Source organism: Ascaphus truei, unplaced genomic scaffold (genome assembly GCF_040206685.1).
Source record: "Ascaphus truei isolate aAscTru1 unplaced genomic scaffold, aAscTru1.hap1 HAP1_SCAFFOLD_1060, whole genome shotgun sequence".
NCBI classification, from domain to species: Eukaryota; Metazoa; Chordata; class Amphibia; order Anura; family Ascaphidae; genus Ascaphus; species Ascaphus truei.
The window spans coordinates 1-10,120 of record NW_027453925.1 but is presented as its reverse complement, the minus strand read 5'-3'; the positions used below and the strand labels follow the sequence as shown (position 1 = coordinate 10,120).

The window sequence follows — 10,120 nt, the reverse complement described above, 5'->3', positions numbered from 1 at the left end:
TATATATATACTGTGCAGTATTGCAGCCAGCGGGAATAAAATGCTTCAATCCCTGCCTGAAAAATACCTCAATGCACTCGGGCAGAAAACAGTCACAAACCTCAATACACCCGGGTATACCCGAATTCGTGGGACTAGCCGAGCTCGAATAAAGTGTGTCGCCAGTGTATGTGCATGCTTGGATCAGAGCTGCTTGTGTGTAGAGGTATATGTGCATGCTTGGATCAGAGCTGCTTGTGTGTAGAGGTATATGTGCATGCTTGGATCAGAGCTGCTTGTGTGTAGAGGTATATGTGCATGCTTGGATCAGAGCTGCTTGTGTGTAGAGGTATATGTGCATGCTTGGATCAGAGCTGCTTGTGTGTAGAGGTATATGTGCATGCTTGGATCAGAGCTGCTTGTGTGTGTAGAGGTATATGTGCATGCTTGGATCAGAGCTGCTTGTGTGTAGAGGTATATGTGCATGCTTGGATCAGAGCTGCTTGTGTGTAGAGGTATATGTGCATGCTTGGATCAGAGCTGCTTGTGTGTAGAGGTATATGTGCATGCTTGGATCAGAGCTGCTTGTGTGTGTAGAGGTATATGTGCATGCTTGGATCAGAGCTGCTTGTGTGTAGAGGTATATGTGCATGCTTGGATCAGAGCTGCTTGTGCTGGTGATTACTTTTGCTGTTCTTTGCCTCACGGAATACATGTTTGGTAGATGTGAGTCCCCCTCCTCTTTTATCAATTTTTCTTCCCTTGTTTTTAACCCACAGTAATACATTTGTATTGTTATCACTTTCTTGGCATGCCCGTGTGCTTCTTCATAAGGATGCTTTTTTCGTTGTAATACATATCCATTATCCTTTAGCACCACTGTCCATTGTTATCTTAATATATAAAACTAGCTGAGAAACCCGGCGTTGCCCGGGATGTGAAGTGTGAATAAGTATGTGTAAATGTTGTATGTGAAAGTTGTAATGTGATGCCAATGTTATGCAATATTAGTTAGAATTGTGTTTGTAAATCAACAGTAGTAGAAAGCACATGTATATGAGGGCAAATGTTTGAAGTGTATGTTAGTTGTTACGGTAGTTATTTTTGAAAATGTTATTGTTGGAAATGCTTCTTGAAAGATGTGAATGTCCATTGTTGAGAGGAGTGTATTTGATGTAATGTTAAAGTGTGTGTTGTAAAATAATGTAGTAATAAAAGATGACAGTAGTGTATTGAGTGTCTTTAATTTTTTTGTAATTTCTTATGGCAATATGTAGAGTTCATGGAAATTGAGGAAAGTCAATGTTAATTGTAATGCTAGCTGATAGACCCGGCGTTGCCCGGAATGTGAATGGATAAAATAAAAAATAATGTTGTTTATAATAAAAAGTATATGAATGAAATACAATGAAAACAAAGAGTAATATATAAAATTTGTAAAAATATTTTATTGTCGTTGATGAAGAATAAAAAGTGGTATATACATTTGTAATAAACATATGTAAGAGTCCATGTGATAATAATTGGTATAGTAATAAATGATAGTTGTTATTAAATGCAAGTTGATAATAGAAAATTAATTGTATGTGTGAACATACGTTGTCATCCAGAGGAAGGCAAAAAAAAAACCGTATTAAGGTGAAAAAAGAATTCCTTCCTGACTCCAAGAATTGGCAATCGGAACAATCCCTGGATGAAAATCCGTGATATGTGTGTGTAAATGTAAAAGTAGTGTTGTAGTAAATGTAATTTGATGTGTGTAAGAATGCTAATAGTAAATGTTTATTGTAATGCTTGTTTATAAACCACATTTTTGGTAGATCCATTTGGAGCAAATATATATAAGTCATGGGATGAGCCTACTCTAGAACATGCGACATATAACTGTCCATGGGAGAAACATGGTGATTGTAAGTTGATTCCAGTGAACTTAATTGACTGTCCTTGTGATTTGTTGATGGTTATAGCAAATGCCAGTCTGATTGGGAATTGTAGGCGTTTGAAATTGAAGGGCATGTCAGTAGGAATGAGTGGAATGCGGGGTATGAAGACATCTTCTCCTGTGGCCTTTCCTGTTAATATAGTAGCTTCAATGAGGTTGGGCATTAATGTTTTGATGCAGAGTCTTGTTCCATTACAAAGGTTAGGTGTGTTGAGATTGCGAAGTAGCATGATGGGTGTTCCAATTTTAATTCGAAGGCGATGTGGTGGCATTCCAGGCGGCTCAAGTGAGTTAAGAAATTCAGTGGGATAGTTAACGGCTTCATCATTATCTACGACGGTATCTATGGACTTGTATTCTGTAATATTTCCTGGAATCATATCTTGTATTTGATGATTAATGTCATTAACGCAATTATTTTTTGCTGCAAGTATGGCTCGTTCACATAGCCATTGGTGATTGTTATAATTTTGTATGATGTTTGGATATACGTGATGTATGAGGTCTGTAAGTGATGTCATCATGTGTGCAAATTGTGTTGGAAAATCAATTTCTCCAGATAAGTTAGTAGGTAAAGTACCTTCACCAATTTGAAGAAGCTTGTTTGCAAAATCTTGAGTATTAGATTCTCCTAAAAGTTGTACTCGCATATTTGTAGTTAAAGGATAATGTTTAACATTGTGCCATAGATGAGAAGATTTAAGGCATGCATGAAGTTCATCTGCAGGTGTTGATCTTGGTATAACAGGAAGTGTTTGTCTGAAATCACCAGCTAAAAGTATTACAGCTCCTCCCATGATGTCTTGACAGTTACGTAAGTCCTTTAATGTTCTATCAAGGGCTTCAAGTGATTTTTTGTGAGCCATTGTACATTCATCCCACACAATAAGTTTGCAAGTTTGTAGTACACGTGCTTGTCCAGAATTTTTTGTTATATTACATGTTGGGTTTTCTTCATTGGCAATGTTTAGAGGTAATTTAAGAGCAGAGTGCACAGTTCTTCCTCCATCCATAAGAGTGGCTGCAATTCCAGATGATGCAATAGCAAGTGCTATGTTGTGTTCCATTCTAATTTCTGCAAGGAGTAAGTTGATGAGAAATGTTTTTCCTGTTCCCCCTGGAGCATCAAGGAAAAGAATGGCACCTTGTTCCTTTGTGATGTGAGACATAATGTTTTGGTATGTTTGTAATTGTTGTGGAATTAACATAGGTTTTTTTGATGCAACATAATTTTTAAGATGTATAATATTGTAGTTTCTCTCACGCATAATGTCTGAATTAAGTATATCGCGGTGGTGACGTTCAGGAGATTGTACTCCTAATTGAAGTAGTGTTTTGTTATTAATAGCTAGGCATTTATCTTCTAACAAAATGAGTACTTCGTTGTAAATTTCTGGAGAAAAATGTAAGTGTAGTGTTGGGTTGTCTGTTTGTGCTTTTGCCAGTATATCTTCACTCATGTAGTCTTTGTAGGTATCCCATAGAGTGTTAGGGTTGGATGGGTGGCAGGTGGTAATGATAATAGCAAAAAGGTTTCTTATTTTATTAGGTAAAGAATGTAAAACAGCTTCTGATAAAGTAGTATTCCAGTGTTGATCATCCTCTAGTAATCCAAGTTTTTGGCAAGCTTCGCGATAAGTTTGACAAAGGTGTCCATCCACAGTTTTGAGATGTGTAAAAGAAGTTGGTCCTGGAACATTATGAAGTAGCATTCTAAGAAAGAAGCATTCAGCGTTATTTGGATGAACTGTATATACACGACCCAATGCTTCACTTTGTACGGCGTCTTCTCCTGTAATACGTACTCCATGTTTCCTTTTGTTAAAAATTTTAGTAGATGAATTCCAAGTGTAATATTTAGGAATGTCAGGATATAGTAATGTCTTAGCAAAAGAGTCATTTTGACACAATTGAAAGAAGGCAGTTAAAGTTGTGTTTGGTGGTTGAGCTGCAAGTGAGTGAGCGTTATGAGGTGTGAAGTATACTCTTTGTCCATTTTCTAAATGAACTGTTAAGTGAACAACAGTTGGATGACGTTGGTGAATTGGAAAAGACAAAATCCTCCAAACGGCTTCATTACTACTAATATATCGTCCCAACTGATATAGTGAAATTTCATCTTTGATCTTGTCGTTAGTGATGCCAAAAATGGCCATGTCGCTTCCTTTGTTGACATACTTGCAAATGTATTTAATAGATTTAACAGAATTACAGTATTCTACATTAATGTGTGCGTTAAAAGTTTTAGAAAGTAGTGGAGAATATGGAACAATCCATTTGTTGTCGACTTGTATATTAGTGTTGTTTCGAAGATGTATTGTTGCTGTATATCCACCATCTGATGGAGCACGTCTTGTATTTAGTTGGAGGGGTGGATTTGGGGGGTTTGTAGAATTGTGAAAGCCGGTACTGTTGATGCCTGTAAAAAGAAGGAAAAAAGTTAATAAATGTGTGTTTGTAGATGTAAATGTGAATGTTAGTGTAATTGATAAATGTGTATTGTAAATTATGAAAAGTAAAAATGAGATGTAATAATGGTGTATATGTATGTAATGATTTAATAATGCTGTAATGTATGTAATAAAAAGTTTAATATGTGTAGTTATGATGTAAATTAAATTGTTTTAGAATGCAAAGATGAAACGTAATAACTTACCTTGTGTGAGTGTAATTTTTCCTGTGCTGTGTTGAAGTAGAAAAAATACTTTAGTTGTGACCTGTGAAAGTGTGTAAAAGAAAATAGTTATGTGGGTGTGGTGGTGGTAAAGGTGGGTGGGTGCTTTGTTGTTTGAAGAGTAATTGTGGAATAGGAAGGGTAGGGGTGTGAGGGAACATGAATGTTGTTTTGTTGGTTGTGTTTGGTGAAGAGAAAGTGTGTGTGTGTGTGTGTGTGTGTGTGTGTGTGAACGATGTGAGTGTGGTGGTGTTGAAAAATGTAGTGTGTGTATGTTGAAACAATATGTATTTTGTAGACGTGTGAAAGTGTGTAAAAAAGTGTTTGTATGGGGGTGTGTGTTAAAGGTGGTGTAATAGGAATTGTGGTTGAAGAGGAAGGTGGATGGGTGTGTGTAATATGTGTAGGTATGATGTAAATAAAATTGTTGTAGAATGCATACATGAAGATTAATAAGTTACCTTTTGTGAGTAAAACTTTTCCTGTGCTGTGTTTACGTAGAAAAATAGTATTTGTTGTGACCTGTGAAAGTGTGTAAAAGAAAATAGTTATGTGGGGGTGGTGGTGGTAAAGGTGGGTGGTGTAATAGGAAGGGTAGGGGTGTGATGGAAGAGGAATGTTGTTTGGATGGGTGTGTTGTGTGTGAAGGATGGCTGTGTGGTGGTGTGGGAAGAGGAAGTGTGTGTGGGTGGGTGTGTGTAAAGAGGAAGGGTGTGTGGGTGGGGGTGTGCTAAGAGAAAGGGTGGGTGGGGGTGTGGGAAGAGGAAGGGTGGGGGTATGGGAACAGGAAGGGTGGGTGGGGGTGTGGGAAGAGGAATGGTGTGTGGGTGGGGGTGTAGGAAGAGGAAGGGTGGGTGGGGGTGTGAAGAGGAAGGGTGGGTGGGGGTGTGTGAAGAGGAAGGGTGGGTGGGTGGGGGTGTGTGAAGAGGAAGGGTGGGTGGGGGGGTGTGAAGAGGAAGGGTGGGTGTGTGAAGAGGAAGGGTGGTTGGGTGGGGGTGTGGGAACATAAATGAAGAGTGGGTGGGTGGGTGGGTGGGAAGAGGAAGGGTGGGTGTGTGGTGGTGTGGGAACAGGAAGGGTGGGTGGGTGTGAATAGTAAGGGTGGGTGTGAATAGTAAGGGTGGGTGGGTGGGGGGGGTGTGAAGAGCAAGGCTGGGTGGGTGGGGGTGTGTGAAGAGCAAGGGTGGGTGGGTGGGGGTGTGGGAAGAGTAAGGGTGGGTGTGTGGGGGTGTGGGAAGAGTAAGGGTGGGTGGGTGGGGGTGTGTGAAGAGTAAGGGTGGGTGGGTGGGGGGGTGTGAAGAGTAAGGGTGGGTGGGTGGGGGTGTGTGAAGAGTAAGGGTGGGTGGGTGGGGGTGTGTGAAGAGTAAGGGTGGGTGGGTGGGGGTGTGTGAAGAGTAAGGGTGGGTGGGTGGGGGTGTGTGAAGAGTAAGGGTGGGTGGGTGGGGGGGTGTGAAGAGTAAGGGTGGGTGGGTGGGGGGGTGTGAAGAGTAAGGGTGGGTGGGGGTGTGTGAAGAGTAAGGGTGGGTGGGTGGGGGTGTGTGAAGAGTAAGGGTGGGTGGGTGGGGGTGTGTGAAGAGTAAGGGTGGGTGGGTGGTGGTGTGTGAAGAGTAAGGGTGGGTGGGTGGTGGTGTGTGAAGAGTAAGGGTGGGTGGGTGGGGGTGTGTGAAGAGTAAGGGTGGGTGGGTGGGGGTGTGTGAAGAGTAAGGGTGGGTGGGTGGGGGTGTGTGAAGAGTAAGGGTGGGTGGGTGGGGGTGTGTGAAGAGTAAGGGTGGGTGGGTGGGGGTGTGTGAAGAGTAAGGGTGGGTGGGTGGGGGTGTGTGAAGAGTAAGGGTGGGTGGGTGTTGTGAAATAGCAGTAATGAACATTAAATATGATGTATTTGTATAAAAAGAATTTAAAATGAGCATTTAATAAAGAAATTTATTTTGCCACAAACAAAATTAACATTTTAAAATAAAACTTTCAAATAAAATTGTGCAGAAAGTTATGTGAGCGTAGAGCATCCAGAGATTGGCGTTCGGAGGGCATTGTTAGATGTGAAATGTTTGTAAAAATGTTTGTTAATAAAGTTAAAAATGTTGTCAGGAAAAAAAAAAAAATTTTTTTTTTTTGAAATGAGTTGTTGGTGAAAGTGGTGTGTGCGGAGCGCATCCAGAGATTGCCGTGCGGAGCGCATCCAGAGATTGGCGTGCGGAGCGCATCCAGAGATTGGCGTGCGGAGCGCATCCAGAGATTGGCGTGCGGAGCGCATCCAGAGATTGGCGTGCGGAGCGCATCCAGAGATTGGCGTGCGGAGCGCATCCAGAGATTGGCGTGCGGAGCGCATCCAGAGATTGGCGTGCGGAGCGCATCCAGAGATTGGCGTGCGGAGCGCATCCAGAGATTGGCGTGCGGAGCGCATCCAGAGATTGGCGTTCGGAGGGCATTGGAAGATTGAAATGTATGTAGTTGATGTGTGAATAATGTTGAATGTATGAATGTAATATGTGTGGCGATGTGTGAATGAATAAAACTTTATTAAAAATGAAAGTATGATATAGCGGCAAGGAAGAACTTATAAGAATGGATAAAAAAAAAAAATTTGCAAAGCGGGGGTAATGTAAATAAAAAGTATAATAGCGGCTATGAAAGAAATAAAAGAAAATATTATATAAATGGATAATAGTAAAAGACATTTAGTGTGTCGGGCATTTTATAAATGTAATTGACAGTGCGTAGGTGCACGCCATTGTAGAAAGTCTGAGCGCATGCAGAGATTGGCGTTCGGAGGTGATTGTTAGATGTAAAATGTTTGTATAAATGTTTGTTAATAAAGTTGTAAATGTTGGCAGAAAAAATAATGTTTTAAAAAAAAAAAGTGTATGCGGAGCGCATCCAGAGATTGGCGTTCGGAGGGCATCCAGAGATTGGCGTGCGGAGCGCATCCAGAGATTGGTGTGCGGAGCGCATCCAGAGATTGGCGTGCGGAGCGCATCCAGAGATTGGCGTGCGGAGCGCATCCAGAGATTGGCGTGCGGAGCGCATCCAGAGATTGGCGTGCGGAGCGCATCCAGAGATTGGCGTTCGGAGGGCATTGGAAGATTTAAATGTATGTAGTTGATGTGTGAATGATGTTGAATGTATTAATGTAATATGTGTGGCGATGTGTGAATGAAGCAAAGTTGATAAAAAGTGAAAGTATGATATAGCGGCTATGCCAAAAAATAAAGAAAAGAATAAATAATTATATAGCGGCTATGGAAAAAAAAAGGAGTAAATTATAAGAATCGATAAAAAAAATACATTTGGAAAAAAAAAGGAGTAAATTATAAGAATCGATAAAAAAAATACATTAGCAAAGCGGGGGTAATGTAAATAAAAAGAATTATATTGGCTATTAAATAAAGATAAAATAAAAGAAAATATGTTATAAATGGATAATAGGAAAAAAAAATTAGTGTGTCGGCCATTTTAAAAATTAAATTGACACTGCGTAGGTGCACGCCATTGTACAAAGAGATATAAATGTGAATAGATATAAATTAATTGTAATTGTAAGTGAGTAGTTTGAGAAGAAATTGAAGTTCATAGAGAGTAGGCGGTGAGCGGCGTCCATGTGTTTGTAGAGGCAAATCTTTGTATTTAGTACAGTAGTTGTAAAAGCAAAATTTTGGTAAATTAATGTAGTTGATGTGTGAATGATGTAGAATGTTAAGTGTGTCGGCCATTTTACAAATATAATTTACACTGCGTAGGTGCACGGCATTGTAGAAAGAGAAATACATTTTAATAGTACCAGAGTTTGTGGGGCATTAGTAAAAATGTAGAAAGAGTGCGGTGTGGGTGGCGGTTTATAGGGGTATTTGCACAGACATTGAAGTAGTAGGGCTACGGGCGGCCGGTGTAATGTGGGCGCGAGTTAATGGACGCGTGCGGGCGGTGTAATGTGCGCGGCGGCGGGCATATATGAGGTGGGCAGAGAGCGGGCGGTGTAACGGGCGCTGTAATATGAGCGCTTCGTTGCGGAGGGAGAATGAAGGTAATGGGCCGCTGTAATATGTGCGGTTTAGACGATTGTCGTTGCGGAGGGAGAGGCGCCCATATATGAGGTGGGCAGAGCGTTGCGGAGGGAGAATGAAGGTAATGGGCGATTGTGCGCGGCGGCGGGCATATATGAGGTGGGCAGAGAGCGGGCGGTGTAACGGGCGCTGTAATATGAGCGCTTCGTTGCGGAGGGAGAATGAAGGTAATGGGCCGCTGTAATATGTGCGGTTTAGACGATTGTCGTTGCGGAGGGAGAGGCGCCCATATATGAGGTGGGCAGAGCGTTGCGGAGGGAGAATGAAGGTAATGGGCGATTGTCGTTGCGGAGGGAGAATTGTAAATGTATAAGATGTGTGTAAGATGTGTGTAAGATGTGTGTGTGTGTGTGTGTGTGCACAGGGGTGACAGTAGGGGTGATTTGTGTGTCAGTGTGGGGGGTGAGTGACACTGAGTGTGTGTGGGGTGACAGTGTGTGTGTGTGTGTGTGTGTACAGTGTTCAGTGACACTGAGTCTGAGGGGGTGAGTGTGTGTACAGGGTTGTGTGTGAGAGGGGGTGTGTGAGTGTGGGGGGCGAGTGAGTGTGAGGGGTGTGAGTGTGGGGGGTTGTGTGTGAGTGTGAGGGGGTGACTGTGTGTACAGGGTTGTGTGTGAGTGTGGGGGGTTGTGTGTGAGTGTGGGGGGTGAGTGACACTGAGTGTGTGTGAGTGTGAGGGGGTGACTGTGTGTACAGGGTTGTGTGTGAGTGTGGGGGGCCAGTGAGTGTGAGGGGTGTGAGTGTGGGGGGTTGTGTGTGAGTGTGGGGGGTGAGAGTGTGGGGGGTTGGTGTGTGAGTGTGGGGGGTGAGAGTGTGACATGTCAACTTACCAAGGAGTCGTCAGAGGTTCTGGCCGTGTGGTGTGACTGCAAGTGTGTGAGAGTGAAGGAGGTGATGTCACAGTGGGGCGTACCTCTTGGGCAATGACAGTCACGGACCAATGAGATTCACCGCAGATAGCACTAACCTCACTAACCATTCGATTTTATATATTACTAGCTGAGAGACCCGGCGTTGCCCGGAATGTGAATCGATTTTTTTTTTTAATGTTGTTTAGTGGTGGTGTGGGAAGAAGGGTTTTTGGGTGGTTGTGTGTGAAGAGGAAGGGTGGGTGAGGGTGTGGGAAGAGGAAGGGTGGGTGTGTGGGTGGGTGGGAAGAGGAAGGGTGGGTGTGTGGGTGGGTGGGAAGAGGAAGGGTGGGTGTGTGGGTGGGTGGGAAGAGGAAGGGTGGGTGTGTGGGTGGGTGGGAAGAGGAAGGGTGGGTGGGAAGAGGAAGGGTGGGTGTGTGGGTGGGTGTGTGGGAAGAGGAAGGGTGTGTGGGTGGGAAGAGGAAGGGTGGGTGTGTGGGTGGGTGGGAAGAGGGTGGGTGTGTGGGTGGGTGGGAAGAGGAAGGGTGTGTGGGTGGGTGGGAAGAGGAAGGGTGTGTGGGTGGGTGGGAAGAGGAAGGGTGTGTGGGTGGGAAGAGGA

The 10,120-nt window shown here is 43.1% G+C and overlaps 1 long non-coding RNA gene across 1 annotated transcript; it reads right to left on the bottom strand.

The window, feature by feature from the left end:
* Positions 1 to 1,439: 1,439 nt before the first annotated feature.
* LOC142475029 (uncharacterized) lies at positions 1,440 to 5,324 on the bottom strand. The gene is made up of 3 exons (XR_012790675.1): positions 5,057 to 5,324; positions 4,578 to 4,638; positions 1,440 to 4,340 (listed from the first exon to the last, which is right to left on the bottom strand). It is a non-coding gene; the product is annotated as an uncharacterized LOC142475029 (long non-coding RNA).
* Positions 5,325 to 10,120: the final 4,796 nt, after the last annotated feature.